The 17,933-nt window shown below is 39.0% G+C and overlaps 2 long non-coding RNA genes across 9 annotated transcripts in view; both read left to right on the forward strand.

Annotated features, from left to right (window-relative positions):
• The window catches only part of LOC133265842 (uncharacterized), a 113,944-nt gene that overhangs the window by 28,477 nt on the left and 67,534 nt on the right, over positions 1–17,933 (forward strand). Inside the window, exon 8 of one of the 8 annotated variants that reach the window (XR_009742142.1) lies at positions 3,207–3,842. The exons of the other annotated variants lie outside the window; for them this stretch is intronic. This is a non-coding gene — a long non-coding RNA (uncharacterized LOC133265842). Of the gene's footprint in view, positions 1–3,206; positions 3,843–17,933 lie in introns of those variants that run through there. 8 annotated transcript variants of the gene reach the window in all.
• Positions 3,879–5,042, forward strand: LOC133265839 (uncharacterized). Its single transcript, XR_009742135.1, has 2 exons — positions 3,879–4,088; positions 4,595–5,042. It is a non-coding gene; the product is annotated as an uncharacterized LOC133265839 (long non-coding RNA).

A 17,933-nucleotide genomic window follows, 5' to 3' on the forward strand; every position in this document is an offset into this window, starting at 1 on the left:
CCTGATGTTTAAATACAAAGCTGAACTAACTATGGGGTTTGGTTAGCAAATTCCTTCCTGGATTAGGATATTCAGGCTTTATACTGCTGGAAACAGAAACTGAAACTATACAAAGCTCACCTGTCCCTAAACTGTATCACAAGCCCCAGACTTCACTGACATTTATAAAGTGACTTCATTCAGCTTCCCTGATTGTGGTAGTGATATTAATAAGCAAATCACACAGCAATTTTCAGAATGAGTATGACTGATATATCAAACCCCTATAACATCTATGACTTCTTCACTGCCTGTGGAGGAAGCCCAAGGATACTCAGCTAAGACCTATGGTCAACTGTCAGCACAGCCTCTAGGCCATGGGAAGGTTAGTTTTAATAAAGATGGCACTTAAGGGACATCTGTGTGACACATGCTACAGTGTCCAGAGATTGGAGTTTATGTATTTTGCTCTAAATCTAGGGAGGAAGTCAGTAGAGAAAAAAAGGGGAAAGAAGCATGGGGGAATAAAAGTACTTTTGAAAGGGAAGAAATCTACATTTCAATGAAAATCCTTTCAAGGCATTTCAAATAAGAGTCTGAGGGAAATAATTACAAAGTTTGGAGAGAAAGAACGTTAGCTTTGATATCTTTTTCTTCTATGAAGCAATTAAAATAAGCAATTTTTCAAATACTAAGCAGAAAATTACTAATGGCTGAACCCAAAAGCTTTCATTTCCTTCTTGGGGCCTTTATTCTTCTAAAAAAAGACAAAAAAAAAAAGTGAAGGTGGTTTTCCAGATAGATTAATGCATAAAGCAGTCGCTAGTTGGATGTCATAAAAACTACAGCAGCATAGAATAGCCGAGATTAAGAGCTAGATTTAAATCATGCAACAGTCCAGTTAATATCAATGTCTAATTAAGAAATGCATAAGAAGTCTGTAATGTTGATTTGATGGAGAAAAACTCTAATAGGGTTTCTTTTGGAATTTTCCATTTCAATTGCTGTGTAGACTTTTAATGGATGTCCTATCCAGTCTTTGGTATTAGCAGGAACCATCCTCAAATTAAAACCAAGGCCTAAAATGGAACACAGGTAGACAAATTAGCTGGTCTGGGAAGCAGCCTGGGTAGAATGGCAATGTGAGCTCAAGCCGAAATTTTAGTACAAATAAAAAGGAACAAATGTCTCAAATCTGGTGTGGAAACCCTATCTGCGTATCGCTTTAAACAGTTTAAAACCTGCAATTTTAAACAAGGCAGCGTAAACCATTTCCCCACCTCCCTAAGCTTGCCAAAATCCCTGCAATTCATACTGAGAAATCCAGACCACTAAGCATTATTAATTAGTCTTTTTAAATAGAAAGGTTTTCTATAGCTATATATATTAGTAGTATAGAGGTGGGCTCTCTTTGCTTGCAGTGGGATTTAGAGCGCACAGTTCACTATCACTATCAGTGAACACCATTAATCTCCCACTCCTCTCTGGGTAACTAAAGCTCTTAAACTCTTTGAGCAAAACTAAACCTGTGGCCTCTGCTGTGTCACACAGATCATGCAGGACATTTGGTCTCTCGATATGAAAGGGGAACTGGTTTTGTGCTGTATGTCACTAATGCCCTGAAGTTGTTAAACTAGGAGCAGGGTAACTGGTAGTAGGCACAAATCCACGTTGCAAAGAGGGAGAAAGCATAGCACTGGATTAAAGCAGCAGTGTATTTGTTATCACCACTTTGTTGTTGCCCCAACAAATCCAGAGGGAATTATCTCAGGAATCCAGGAAGACAGCAAAGGCAAAATAACCTCTCTGACCCAGGCAGCCAGCATGCAGGGGAGTAATTTTTAAGTTCGTTAGAACCCAGTAAAATACAATATATTTGCCATGGTAAAGCAGGGCATATCTGCCTACATATTTCCACTACTAAATCCATCCAATCCACTGTTACTTAACTTAGCAAACAGCGAGTTAAAAAAGACTGGAGATAAAATCAGAGCAACAGTGAAAATTTGGCACTTCCAAGTCCCAGTCATTGCCTGAAATGTCCGGATTTATGCCTGACTTTACTCCATTGATCAACAAGGCACAAATACGTCATATTAAACAGGGACACCATGGCCCTGGGAGATGCTCCAAGGATTTTTCTCTTTGAAAGAGACAGGAACAAGGATGTTCTTAGTGAAGCATCTGCCTTCTGAAGGATACAGAGGTCTAATGTGAGCACAGTGAGGTCGTCAGAGCAGTCTGACTGTTTTACCCTCTTCTTGTCTGTATGACTGGGGTGGTACCACAGGTAAGGATGCTGCTAGATGATTGTTCAAATGGAGTACCACTCTAGCAGGGTGCTTTGTCTGTAAACTGTGTTGGATTAATGCAATACTTTGGAAGAGAAAAAGAGCATAAAGCAGTCTGTCATTTGCAAAAACATACAACAGTCAAAAATAAACAAACTTAACTTGTCCAAAACACTTGACAGCTGCAAATTCTGTTATGCTTTCGCTAAATGAGAGGAAAATTTCTCCTCCATAAAACCATCCTTTTAGATATCACTGCAGTCATGACCTCACTGCAGTTCCTGAATTCTTTCTGAAAAGTTTAAAACTAATGCACCAGTGATCTCATCACAGCTTAAAGGACATTATACATGGGAAAAAAGGCAGGAAAACTTCAGTGGTTTGTTTGCATCAAGAGTAACAAAACCACTGTACCCTAATTGTTGAGAAACTCTGAAGGTACAATGCCAGAGAGGCATTTTTCCTACCTTTATCTATACCTTCTCTTGTCTCTTCTGTGTTCTTCCTGCATGTTTTACTGTACCTGATTACTTTGAATCATATACATTACTTTTTCCAAGTACATACAAAAGACATTTTGCAGAGTATATGCATACAATCATGTTACACGAAAGTATTCATACATACTTCATCCATAGCTTACACTATTCTGGGTAAGAACACTATCCTATATGTATATACAGTTCTCAGGCTAGGGGGTCATGGATTATAACAGGTCTCATCTGTTTTCGAGCTGTTGCATCTTCTAACAGAAATAAGGAGGATGAATAGGGAGAGATGTTTTGTTTCATTTGGTAGGAGGACCTATAAGTTAGTATTCATGTAACCTAGAATCCCACTACATTTTAAATGTTGTATCCCATTCTGAGGTTGGAAACTAGATATCTTCAGAATACGAGCAGAGCGTTAACAACATCTTATCTCTTGCGCCCATAGGTACACCTCAGCTCTGGCTTGAGATCACACGTTAGGCAATGAGGTGACAAACCGGTTTCCTTCCTCAAGCTGAATGTCACGTAGTTGCCCAGGGGTCCATTTTGGTTGGGGGTCATGTTCCCTGACTTTTCAAGGGGAGATGTGCTGATGTAACCCTTTCCCACCCTGTGCACACTTGGCAGGAGGAGACAAAACTCCTCTTTTCCACCCATGACATTTCCCAGCCAGATAGACAGCCCATGATGCACCAGAGCAGCCACTTGTTAGACACTGACAAAGAAACCTCCAAAAACCAAGTGGAGATGAATTCTCAGGGCTAAAGCAAGCTGATATAAAGGGTGACGGTACCCTTCTACCCACCCAATAAGATTTGTTACTCCTAGATGGGGCAACACACAAGCCAACCCCAAATGCTTTGTAGCTGATAAATCTGCTTTAGTGAACAGAGCCCTGATCAATAGTGTTATAGGCTAATACATGCTGCACTATTAGTAGAAGTCCAAAAGCACCAAAGAGCAGTGCAGATCATTGTTACCAACAAGAAAATAGTAGGTGAGAGGACATTGTAATTCCTGGCAGCAGGAGCCTGTCTGGAGGCACAGACATCCCAAAGCAGAGGAGAGTTGGAGAACTGGGGATATTACAGATCTACCAGGCCAGCTCAGACAGGGTAAAGGAGATGAGCGAGGCCCTGAGCTCTACTCAAAGTTGATTGCTCTGTTGATTGCGAAGAGGTATCTATAGATCAGGATCTTGAACAGAGACTGGTGTACCAGCTGAAGCTGTACAAACTAAATCGTATATTCCCCAACTACAGATAAAACAAACGGCCAATTTTAGCCTAATCATCACTTCTGCCAAAGGAAAGAGAAACTCTTTGAGGTAAGTCCCCTTGGATATAATTCTTTCTTTCCAGGTTAAAGAAGGGCTGCAGCTAATACATATCCCGAGCCATAACGTGGATTTGCACCTTTCCTGTTAAATATAGCTGGTTCGTGTCCAAAGCATCACTTTTATTCCTAATGCTCACTTATACCATTACAACTTCTACATTAGTTGCAGGTGTGAAATGCCAACTGATCCACACCTCTCTTGCTGTCAGCAGGAGAGTAATGTATGTCAAAGGCCTTATTCTCAGAGGTGAGGTCACCGGGATCTGCCCGTTTGCACATCTGCTTTGCTAAACACAAAGCTCTGGAGATTTGCAAAGCTCCAATACGCACAAAATGGGATGAGTTCACTGGGAGCCACACAGGAGAAACTATTTGTGCTTCTCCTTTAGTGGGCAGGTCACAGAATTTTCCCCCTATACAAAAGATTTGCTGTTTTACAACAGGCAGCATTTTGCTAGTTTTCACATGGATATTTGTATGTTCTGTATTAATAAGGAAAAAGGCTACACTTCATGTTACATGACACAAGAAAATTCAGGATACTAAGTTAAAAAAGAGCTCAATACATCAAGTAGCTTCAGAAAGATGCTAATATTCAGTGTGTCCCTGCTTGGACTGTGAAGATACTAACTCCTGGAGGGACAATGCTGCTGGAGACTGCTTCCGAGAGGCATCCAGATTTGGTTTTGAGGGCTTCAGAGAAGTGTTCACATAATTCTACTTCCTGTTGTTAGTGGATTGTTTTTTATACCTTGGAAAAGTCTTGGAATTAATGTGTGCACATGAAGTCTACATCTTGCTCAGGGATCTCTAATACACAGTATTTTTTGCCTTCTACATTTTCCACAAGGTCAAATACTAATCGTATATATACACTTAATTATTTCCTGATTTCTGCTAATATCCTTTAATATCTGCAATAAAGATTCCCACAAGTAATCTATACAGACTATTTTTTATCTTCATGTATGGTAAAGATGTAAGCCTTGTAACGCCATCTGGTTACGACACCATGACTCTGGTTATTCTGGACTTACAGGACATTTTAAACCCATGCACCCACCAAGTGTCATTCACCACTATGAACTATACTTTTTCTCCCTCAGTTGACTATTTCTGACTATTTTTGGGGGATAATGGAATCAAAGCTGATCTTACTTTCTAAAATTAGAAGTCAGAGTATTGGTCATCAGCTGTGTGCCTTGTTACACGGGATTTAGATCTGCCACCTCCATAGTGACTTAATTTGAATTAAAAGCAAGTTATTTCAAAACCCCATGGGATACTGCAGAAAGCCATGAGCAGAAGACATAGTCAGAGCATGATTCATGAACATCTGAGATCCCAACCCTGAGACTATGTTGCTCAAAATGGACATCATAGAATGGTTTGGGTTGGAAGAGACCTTAAAGATCACGGTTCCAACTTCCAGCCATGGGCAGGGACACCTTTCACTAGACAGGATGCTCCAAGCCCCATCCAACCCAGCCTTGAACACTGCCAGGGATGGAGCAGCCACAGCTTCTCTGGGAAAACTGTTCCTCACATCTCCTTAAGGAAGCTGTTTATTTCACCAGGATCAAAGAGATGCACTTTTAATACTGAGGAAGGGAAGAGCTTGATAAAGAAATGTTTGCTTTTGGAAAAGTCCCTATGTTGGTATATTAAAGGGACTGTGCTGTAGGAAACAGTGTAGTTTGCATGGCTCTTCATGGAAGTGGCTATTGAATTAAGAGGTATCCTTTTCCCCTGAAATTTGCACCAGAAATTCAGAGCAAAAATTTGTCACGTTTCATTAGAATGACTTCATTACTTTCCCAATAGGAATTACATTTGTTTCTCTGGGCTGCAAATATAGTAAGACCATGAAAAGGAATTGGGAAAAAGAGATACTGATTTTCTTGGGATGAAATACAGAAAAGTATTTGAGTAATATGGTCTGGATTTTTAAAGAAAATTTAAAGAAACTTTTTTTCAAGTATTTGCCTTGGTTTTATTTTCATTTTTGCCATGTATAATTATGAGTAATTTACAGACAGCTTGTAAGATTTTTAGTTTCTGTTGAGAATTGCCTTTTCCAAGATAATTTGGTATGCTATTACTTTAACCCACTGGGTATCATGTAGGCAAGGTGTAAGATTATGCACATGAATATTTCTGTCTTCCACTTATGCGTGCTGAGACAATATCAACTTATACTTTCTCCTGTCATTGGTCTTGATTCCATAGAGGATTTTCTTAATTACCAGCAAGACAATTTGGTAATATCATGTAAAGTGTTACAACATCATTTCTGTGATGATTTACACCTGCTGAGGATCTCGTTATTGAATTTTAAACCATATTTTAAGTCCAGAACATTTCTATTTTTAGTGGAAATACCCTTTAATTTATTGGCACAGTTCCTCTAAACCATACAGAGCTTTTGAACATGAAGACACCATTTTTGCACATTGGCACTGCCCTGAAAAATTTAGAGCACGCTTCTGTACTAGATTAAATCAACTCAAGTCTAAATGTCTAAACGCTATCTTAGACAACTGTGCATGAGGGACGTACCTTTATAGGGATTCTAAAGAATACAAAACTAAAAATACCTCTGTTGCAGAGAAAAACGCACTGCATTCCTTCCTCCACCTTGGGATTCTGGTTATATATTTTTAACCCTTGTGGGTTTATTTCCAAGTCTGTTCAAAAAGATGGAAATGATCCCATTGACTCCAACAAACTCCGTTTTCTGCTGGATTAAGGAAGATATTTGTACATCAGATTTATTGGTGATGTCCCACTAATGAAAGTAGGAATTTTATAAACACATCAGGGAGGATAAGTGCCCAATACAAAGATGTCAGATAGAGATCCAGAAATTACAGTCTCCTTGTAACAGAAATAAAACAAGGAATGCTTACTAACGAGTCATGAATTTCTTTATAATTGCTTCCACATTTGGGGCAACTTTTTCCTAAATCATCTACAGAAACCCTGCAATTCATAGCACTTTTAATAGTGGTTATGATCAGAACAACACATCTATGATACAAATTACTTTGGGAAGGATTTTTTCTTTTCTCCTCAAATTACTTTTCTGAGGTTTTATTTCAATATTGAGCTATTTTCTTCTCCTCCTCCTCCTCATTTCTATTTCTAATATAAAAACAGCAGTTCTTATCAATTTAGAAGAGGAATAAAACTAAAGAAAATTCAGGCAGAACTGTAAAGCATGGTCTATTTTAAAGTTCCAACAATAAGAATCTGTTTTGTGCTGCACTTCTTTCATGAACTCAGTTTTCCATGGTGCATTCAGTGTTGTAATAATGCAATTCAAATACAATTTTAATAACTCCTTCCATTAAAATGGTCTATTAATGTTTTAAGACTCCAACACTTATGAGCATGATTCTAATTGCATGATTTTGCTGTAGGCAGGTTTTATAGATCTGCCTGATCTTTAGATATTTGCACCATTTGGATTATTTTAAATAATTAATTTTTGGAAGAGTTTCAGTCTCAGTAACAACAGTTGGGCTTGACAGTGGTTTTCTTGTGGGTAATTGTATGTATCTGCTTCCACATGAGAAAAAACTAGATAAATTTAGAACTCTTTGAAAGGAGATGGCTGAGGTTTATATGATGACAAATGTTAAGAATATTCTGAAGAGGGGATTATTTATTCACTATGTTAATACAAGAAAGAAAAGAAGTTTAAAGTGAAAAAAATTTCATGTTTGTCATGCAACAGAATTAACTTGCAGGATTTTCTGCCACAGGATATCAAAAATAGATTAAAAGAGGACTAGACATGCATGGAAGATAGCTCCTTTGATATCAATAAACATTCTTGTTTTATGCAATTATCAGTCTCTGTAATGCCTTGGGTGGCAGGAACAAGGAAAATGCCTCAGGAGAAGAATTCGTGTGTGTTTGACTTCTGACATCTGTATATCTACTAGGGGTTTCTGCCACAGATGTGGTGAGGTGGTTGGACCTTTGGTGTAACTCAGCACAGCTACTTCTAGGCAAGGCAAACACTTGTTTGAAAGCCTGTTCCTCTCTCCAGAAACTGTGGAAAACCTCAGGTTTTCCTGTCATCCTGCAGAGTGTGCTGAGGAAAACGAAGACTGTGGGTATTGGGAAGCAGGTAAGCACAGCAGCAAGAGTTGCAAAGAAAGCATTTGCTGAGTGGCTTATGAGGGCCCTTACCTTGACATGGTTCCCCAGCTTTATCTCTAGTGGCAGGCTCTTGGCCACTGGCATGCTGGTTCTCCTCGTCCTTGTACGTGCTGTTCTTCCTCTTGAGCATCAAGATCTATGGCAGAAGGTTCCCTCCTTCAAGATGAACCAAAACATCAATGCAGTCTTGCACTCTTGGTTCTACATTTCTTCTGTAGAGAAATTACTCTAACATGACAAATGCCTACATAAGCTTTGAACAAATGAACGTTAAAACTAGAAATGGTAATTTTCTTTGGGGGGTTAAAATTACTATGTTCTAATTGTTTCTAATTGTACACTGAGAAGTGATTCCTTGTCTGCAAAAAATAACATGTTCTGTAGCGAATCTGACTTTACCCTTTCCAAAAGTTCCAGTTCTGCCTATTTGGTGAATTCTATGTCTGGCATGACAGAAAAGAAGAAAATTTCCTCTGATATATTGTGTGCATTTTCCTTGCAGGATGGAATCCTAACAGATTTGCTATGGAGTTTACACACTGGTAAAGAATTAGTGTAAAAGTTGTGCAAAACAAATGACAGATTTTTACTTCCACAGAAACACTTGCATCAGTCCTAGTGAGAGGACTAGAAGGGACAATGGGCCATTGGTATACATGCCTTGAGAAATACAATCTTTCACATGAATAGGTACTTGGACATGGATAATTGAGAAGTTGTGGGGGTCCCATCCCTGGCAGTGTTCAAGGCCAGGCTGGATAGGGCTTTAAGCAACCTGGTGTAGTGAAACCCATAGCAGGGGGCTGGAACTAGATCATCTTTAAGGTCCCTTCCAACCCAAACCATTCTATGGTTCTATGATAATTTCTCCAGTTTTGAAATTTTCAGTGCTGCATCAACTCAGATTATGAAGTTCTCAATTATTTCTTCTCTGAAGCCATCCCAAACAAGAATATCCCCAGAAAGTGAACTGATGATACAAGTGGATTATGTCTGGAGTTTTCCATGAAAAGTCTGTGTTGGAAAATGCCAAACAGTCAAAAAGGTTTGGAGAAAATAATGTGGCTTTCATGAGTTTCCTCAACTGAAAACAAGATGTTAAAGATGTTTCAAAACCATTGCATCTCAGTAGATATTTTTCTAAGTGAACATTTGCTTGGGAATTTTGGTTTTAATTTTTAATTTATAAGTGAAAGCAAAACATGAAATATTTTGAAATTACTGAAGCAAATTGCTCAGTCTGATTTTTTTTTTTGGCAGCTTATTGATTAGCCAGAGAATTAGTTGAAAGAAATCTTAAAAACTCCCAAAAGACAGAAAAAAGCATTTCCCTGCCAGCTACAAAATGAGAGAAAAGTATAAAGACATTTTCATTTAGCAGGAAGATTTAGTAAGATACCCACAGCTTCATACAAGTTGAAGACTTGAATTCGGACACGCTTTGGGTTTCTTTCCAAGTGTGATCCTTATGGTAAGTGATAATGTTTTTACTAGACCTGGTCATCTATACTCAGATAAATATCTGGAAGTTTTCCAGCCTCTGCAAGGGTTATAGACTGTTTCACATGCTACCAGAAGAAGGAGGGCAGGAAGCATGAGCAGGGAATTTCACAGTTTTAGTCCAAACTAACGGTTTTAAACAGAAAATTGTGGTTAATTCTTAATTTAAAAATGTGCTTTAATTCTTAAATAATTAAGAGTGGGCTATCCAAGGACAAAGAGCACTGGATGCCAGGAAGGGTTAAGATTTGTAGCAGGGAGAGGGAAGGCCTGTATGGCCACACTGTGCCTTGCTAATGGTGCAGGGCAAGACCATCCTTAGATGCCTGCTCAATTCGTCAGAAATTTCTCTTCTGAACTATTACCTCCAGCTCTCTCCAAAACAACTTCAGCCCTTTTATCTGCAAGCTATCTCAAAGTTTACCGTCTGCCTATCGCCTCGGCTGAACCGCACTAATAGCCAGCTAATTACATGTGAACACTCTAATTTGCTTTGTCTTTCTCAAAAGAGCCCCATGCGTGCGCAGGCACGCACCTGATTAAACTTTTGTTCATGCTGTAAAACTGCAGCACTGGGTAGAACTGGTGCACCAGCCGAAGCATGATAGAATTCATTGCGTGTTTCCTGCCCCCCCCTGCTGCATTCCCCTCACCAGGCCACCACCACCACTTGTCATTCTGATTTGCAACATCACCTGTTGCTCCAGCACCAGGTTTCTCTAGACCAGAAACTGGAGCAAAGAAGAGAAATACGTGTTTGTCATTGAACTGAACTGAGAAGAAGGAAGAGGAGAATGATAAGATCATAGCCTGCAGCACTTTGTTTATGAGAACATCCTTCCAGTGATGTATGTCTGCACCAGGTGAAAGTATTGTGTCACCCCTAACATATTTTAAATGCCAAGGCTGTCATGCAAGAAGACAATGATGAACAAGTTTAAACAGAATATGGTATTGTAGCCATGTAGAGCGTTACCCTTTAAAGGTTTGCACTGGTAGTGCTTCTTAGCAAAATGTTTCCAAACTCTTATATTCCCCTACAGAAGCTCTCTCAGAATAGAAATTACATGAAAATATTTCTATTGCAGCTACACTGATGGATTATTCATAAACCAGTGCACTTTCTCATGTCCTCACTCCCATACTATCTGAACTTCTCATAACTCCTCGGATAGGAACTTTGCTTCACTTAGCAAAGAAGCAAATAAAGGTATGTCTAGCATTGAAGACCAGGAACTGGCCCAGGTCGCTGCATGTCAGAGGTTTACTTGGACTTGCCCTAACATGCTCTTGTGGACTGAATTCCCATTAGCTACTGGAGCTCCCAGACCACATTAAACTTCGGTTTTCACGCTCCAAGACTGCCTCATATTGTGGGGCAGGGTAAGCAGGGTCATTTGGAAGATTCACTTCGAAAGTGTACTCCTGGGCAGAAGTGAAAGGCTAATGTAGAAGCACCTTTAGTCACAAAGCAGGTATGCCCAGAGCTGTCATCATATGGCAGTTTTCTTCCCAGATATTTATCTTGAGCTCAACTGCACGAACACCATCACAGTGTTATAATGCTATTTCACAACATGACTCATTCGCTTAGACTGACAGCTCAAATTGAGCCTTGGGAAAGCCAGCATCCAACACATGATGTTGAATATGGGCATGACCATATCCACCTTGGATTCAGGTGAAAGAGCTCTAGCCATCTATGTCACATGGGAATGAAGGCAACCGTGACAGCATGGAGTTTTAAGTGTTTGAGGCAAGTTAAGGTCAGAGACACTCCATGAACCATCCATGACAGCATTAATAACACTACAAGAGAGAGGAAAGGGAGCTTCTCATTGCCTGAAAATAAGTCCAAGAAGCTAGGGTTTCTTCAGCCCTTACTGAGGTCCTGTGTGATCTTGTATGACATGCTCAACATCTCCCCATCAGTTTTCCTTTCTGTAAAATGGAGACACCTTATTTTTCTCACAAGATTCTTAGGAGGATTTTCCAATTAAGGTTCTTTATAACTGCAAGTCTTGCAAACAGTATTTAAACACCTAAATAAAAATGGTCTCCAACTTCTTTAGGCAGAATGTTAGTTTTGATGGGGACTAGTCGCAGTGTCCAGCTTAACATAAGGTTGCAGGATCATACACTGCATCTTTAAGACATAGTTTACTTCTGAATCAGTAAATGTACTAGACAAAGCAGCCATTATTTATGCATTCCTGCATACACGGCAAGGTGAAAATAATAGAATAAACATCATATACTTCATTATGATATCGGTTTACACTTCCAGGGTACACAAAAAGAGGCCATTTCATCAAGCTAATTGCCTGAAAGTAAAAGAGAGAGAACTTTAGCTATTAGTCTATTATGGGGCTTTTTTCTTAATCACAAATAGGGGCCGTGTGTCCCCGGGGGGATGTGTATTCTAATTTACAATTGAACTACAGATCAGAGCAATCAATCTTGTGCAGCACTTTTACAGTGTAATTGCTGCAACATAACAAATAATAATAAAAAAAAAAAAAGGAAGAAAGCAGCCTAAGTCGAGTTTCAGCTTGAGGTGGAGATATTTACCAGGCATTGGTTCGGGGTGGGAGGGAGGCAGAGAGAGAAGAGAGGCGCCAGAACCATGAATATGCAATGAGGGCTCATTAGTGCCCCAGTGTTGCCATGACGAATGGCATTATCCCCAGACTGGTGCAGCCTAAACATGAATTTTATAACGACCCATTTATCATGAGTTGTCATGGGTTTCTTTACTGTACTTTTCTACTGACTCTCGCACCTTCCACCATTATCACCTCAGAACCAGCTTCCTTTTGTTATTTCCTCTTATTCTAGCTTAGTTTTTGGTAATGATTCTCAACTGATAAGGAGAAGAGGACCACAAATAGCAATATGTTGGTGTTCAAGAGTGTAGAACTTGCTAAGTTAAGACCCACCACCAAATGTGTATGTGGTCTTCAGCCCACTTACTAATGGGTAAGTGTCCTCATTGTCACAAATATCTGCAATCTTGTCAGTTGACTCAGCAGAAAGGTCTCGGATTGACTGAACGTCAAGACAACTGTCTTACTGTCTTTCTATTCTGGCAGATGTGATGGATGAATATGTTTTGTTGACCTAGGCCTGTCTAAAAGCACTCTTCCTTGACCTACTCCAGCTATGTGTAAGGGTGATAAAAATCCACCCTTACCTTTACATTGATAAAGATATTAAATCTGATAAAAAGACAAAAACTGCTCTTTCTCCAGCATCTGCTAAACTAAAATACATACTAAATGTTAAAACCTAAGTGATGGGAAAAGCCTTTACCTTCCATGAGCAAGAGATAGTCAACTCTAGAGGAAAACAAAATTACTGCAGAGTAATTAGTGTCTGGCTTTAGCTCATTTCTGGTCACTGCACATTGTCTCTGTTTTACAGCTGTCCCTTCAGCCTACCCAATTCCACATTTAATATACCGCTACTTATAAAGAAATCCCTGTGGCTCAGAAGGCTGAATTGCCACTGCCGGGCTAGGGCCTGCTCTCTGGTATATAGAGGCTTTCATTTCCCAAGTTATGAATCTGACATCTCATGGACAAATCCATGCCAGTTTATTTCTGAGAAGTCTGTCCTCATTATTTACCGCAAATAGTTTCACTGTCAGTATGCCTTTTTTTTCCACTGTGAAGTGGCTGGAGTATCTGGAAGTATCAAGCCTTTCTTTGTTGGATTTTACACTTTTGCTATTACAAGAATTTGTCTTTAGGGATAGAAAAATCAAGCAACTTATTTCCAGCTATTACTTGGATAGGACTTCATGTTCTTAAACAAGTTGTAAGCTCCCATGATCTCTGAAAACAACTCTCCCGAGGTCTTACATCAGGATAGTCCTACAGTTCTTTCATTACTCTACTGGATGTTTGAAAATATTAAAAGGCATCTAACATCCCAGTCCAGCAATTTATAGACTCAGAGTCTGGTGCTGTAGCCCTCAAAGCCTCTATTTCTTCCACAAAAATCCGTACTTTGCTATTATTGTTGCCAAGACAGGCACGTGTTTCACTAGGAGTAGTTTGTCAAAGCAACAGTCCATTATCCAAAGATTCATCACAGGTTCCCACTTCAGTACGTGATGGAGGAGAGTCTGAGTGTCAGCAAGTGAGGAGAAAAGAGAGCTTCCTCTCAAAAAGGTGCATTAGGTAAATGGTACACCTTGATTAAGCTGGGCATAGCTGATTCCTAATCATGCAAACCAGCACATGTTGGTGTGTTCTTGCCATTCATTCTCTTTTTCTTTCCCCCCAGACCGATCTGTGTTCCTTTGGAATACATATATTTAAAATTACATATACATATATTAAAAAATATATAAAAATATATATAGCTTTTTAAAGCCCCAGACAGCATCTCGCACAAATGCCTGACCTTTGATGGAGAACCCCAGCTCCCACTGCAATACAAACAATGTTCTGTTAATTATCAGGAGACAACAGAGGAATAGAAACCTCTCAAAGAAGCAAACCAGAAACGACTTCTAATATTGCAGAAAATATCCACTCTCTTTGGAAGGACTCAGGACACAGCAAATATTATTATTCCTAAGAATGCTTGCCCTACGACCCAGGTGATCTGCATCATCTGTTGAGTTAAGAGAACAGAGTTGTCATAAACAATATGGCATAATTAAGCCTTTTCTTTTAAGTGCCTATTAGCTCTAAAACTTGCTACAGTCAGTTTACAAGGTCAGATTGATATGCCTGATTGGCAAGCCATTATCTGCAGCTTATGTGATGGAATAAGCAGATTCCTGTTTGAGTTGATTTTAGTAATTCATAGATCATATCCAATGAGCTTATTCTATTATTTTATACCAATACTTGCAGGGCCCTTAGGGAAACAGGCTCATCTTTCTTCCACTCACCTCATCAAAAAGATAGAGTTTGAAACAAAGATTATTAAAGGCCAGCCAATGCAGATGACATCTAGCTCTATGTCACTTTAACGTCCAGTACCACTACAATCCCATCAGAGATTTCTAGGTTGAGATCAACAACCATATGGAGGGCAGCTGCCTAAGACAGAAAAGCATTCACTATTCCTCAGTCAGTCCACAAATGGCAATCATTAAAATAAAATAATTGCAATCCTTAAAATATTAAGTCCTTGGTTCTGAACCAAGAGGCCTTTAATGACAGAAAATACTCAAATTTCAGCAGGAAAAAGATGACTTTGTCACATAAATCCAGCTTCCAATAAAAATATCAGCTGTGAGATAGTTTCAAAGAGAAATTGAGAAATAGAGGCAAGATTTTAAAATAGAAGAAAAGCCTATAAGCTATGACTAGTTGTTTACCCTGGATTCAGGGGAAGTTTAGTGACTGACTGACATAGGATCAGAAGCAGGCTATGGGTGAACTCATATGAAATTTCTGCTCCAAATATATATTTTAATGCAGTCAAATCCTGACCATATAGTGAAAATCTGCAAAGTTATATTTGGTAGTTAGTTATACTCAATAGAATTGACAAATTGAAAATGCAAAAAACCCCCAACCAAGCCTGGAGAACTGCAGGTGTGATTACTATATAATGCTGTTCAATTGACATATTTACAGGAAAAGAAGAAAGCAGTTGTTATTTCCCTGTATAAAACAATATACTTTAAAAGACATGATGAAATTATAACCCTGATCACAAAACTAATTCTGAGTGAATACTTCAGTGTTTGAACACCCAGGTAGCGCCAGGAAGATATCCTCCTGTGCTTATAAGGACTACCGGCTGCACTATGTAAACATGGAGAAATCCATCCCTCTTTCTTCAGTTGTGTTTCAAACATGGCCTAATACATTTTCTCCATCTAAAGCCTAGCTTTAGTCATCCTAACGAATTAACAATCTTTTCCTCTGGGTAGACTTCAGCTTTGTCTTTAAGCTTCCTCCACCTTTCTCTCTGCAGAGCCAATGGCTTACTGCTCCTCACTTTTAAACAAACAAGAAAAATGTCCTTCTTCCCCCCTCCTCCCCACTTTCTTTAATGACATCTTCAGTCATTAATGAGTTAATAAAAATCTCAAAGTCATCTGGGAATAGATAAGGGGAAAGAAAGAAGAGTATTGTACACATAATGACAGGCTCCCTGCTGGCCCTAAGATGTCACGGGTCAGCCATGTCAAGAATGTGTGTGCCCAATCATCTGCTGATTTTTATCAGCAAGGCCTCAAGCAGAATCTGACACGGCCAGTTTGGGAGTTACAATGAATAAACAATGACTTCTTGGATTGTTGGCGGCTGTATGATAGAGTGAGAGGGTTTATATATACTAAAACATGATGACATTAGCAATCAATATACCAATTACTGGACAAGTTATTGGACGAAGAATGCACATGTCTTGAGCTTTGTGCACTTTGAACATACTACCAGCAATGGAGACCACAGAAATAATGTTATTTAACCCTTTGTAAACTAATACCCAATGATGCCTTGAAGTTTCTGAGAGCATGTGGTAAAAGAAAACCTGGTCTGATTTAGCATATTAAGCCTTTCAAATAGAATCCATAAGCCTGACAAATTTCTTTTTCATTAGGAGAGGAGGAAGAAAGGAGTAAGCTTCTTTTTTTCCTCAAGTGAGCAGCTGGGTGTTAAAACAATGTATTCTAACTGATTTAAATTGTTTTCCATAAGATTTCAGAGGAAATACATTTCACCCAAATGCTCCAAGCATCCTACACAAATTTTGTCACTGAGAAGTCAGAACATATCTTATATAGGATGGTTAAGCATTTATCCCAACAGCTCTCACCTGGCTATTCCGCAGTAAAGAACATAAAGCTTTAATATACTTTCATTCCTGTGCTACTGGAAATGCATTTCTGCATCTGATCAGTGATAGTCCTCTTTCTTTCTTTAGCCAGCTCAAAATATTTGGTGTTTATGAGTTTGTCTTCTGTTATGCTGGAAGTGATCGTGCAGATTCAGTGCCAGCTATAATTGAAGCCAGAATAAAATGCTGTTAGATAAGTCACCTAATTCAAAGTACAAATATAGAAGACAACTAAGGTGGAGATCCATGTGGCAGGCAGATCTGCTGTATCTGTGGGCATAGCACAAAGTGTTGTCTGGACTGAAGTTAAATAGTGTCAACTCTCCATTGTCCATTAAGGTGGACAAATCCATGACCTAATGGAAAGCTCATGGGTTTTGCCCCGAGGTGCATCATTAAAATGATGTGTGTAAGACAGATTTTATGATGGCTTTCCATCCTTTTCTGTGTAGCCTATGAATGACAACTTTTACTGCGACCTGGGAAGCAGCAATGCCACATACCCTTTGGCTTCTGCTCAGGTGGGAGCAAACAAGGCAGGGGATAAATATAAAACTTAACTTTGTCTACTGGGGCGTCAGGAAATGCAGTAGAAATTGTGTGAAAATAGGGAGATAGAAGAGTTCAGACATCAGACTGGCACCGTGTGCTTATTATGTATCAGGGGCTGAATATAATGTTAAGATACATCTCTTACAGATCACTTCTGTGATGTAAGGTCTAAAGTGTTACTGTTAAATTACAATCAAACCTACTGCTTCTCAGAGCACTAAGCTCTTCTCGGGGTTGTGTTGGATGGCAATGGCAGAGGGACCAGTCTCAGACAAAGGGGAAGACTAGATGAGACTGCATCTGGTTTTAACTGCAATAGTTATGAAATGTTCAGCTGGATCCTTTCAAATTTCTCTTCCCTTCCCATTAAGTTCTTGAAAAGTTTGGAAGTTGGTTTGTCCAGCACGTCTGATATGAATAGCAAAAATGTTTCAAATGTTTTTAAATGTAAATGTTTCATAAAATAGCACTATTACCGTGCATTACAGTGAATACAGTTTAAAAACCCAACTCAATAATCCCTCCTCTGTAATTTACAATTAACTTTTTGCCTCAAGGTAACAGCTACATTCACAAAAATAATGGTAATAGATTGACCTTGTTATGAATGGATAACAAGCTGGAAACAATATAGTTTGTCACAGAGCATTAACTGTTACTGTTGAAATTGTAAATAATGTGTATAGGACTTACAAGGTAAATGGCTCCCCTTAAAAATATTAATTATGTCGATTAAACACTTGATGCATAATGGATTATTCTGAAACCTATTTAAGTCCATGTCAGATTGAGTACACCATTT

Source organism: Pezoporus flaviventris, unplaced genomic scaffold, assembly GCF_033815535.1.
Source record: "Pezoporus flaviventris isolate CSIRO_AGI_PZ_B2104156 unplaced genomic scaffold, CSIRO_AGI_Pfla_v1 ptg000006l, whole genome shotgun sequence".
Taxonomy (NCBI): Eukaryota; Metazoa; Chordata; class Aves; order Psittaciformes; family Psittacidae; genus Pezoporus; species Pezoporus flaviventris.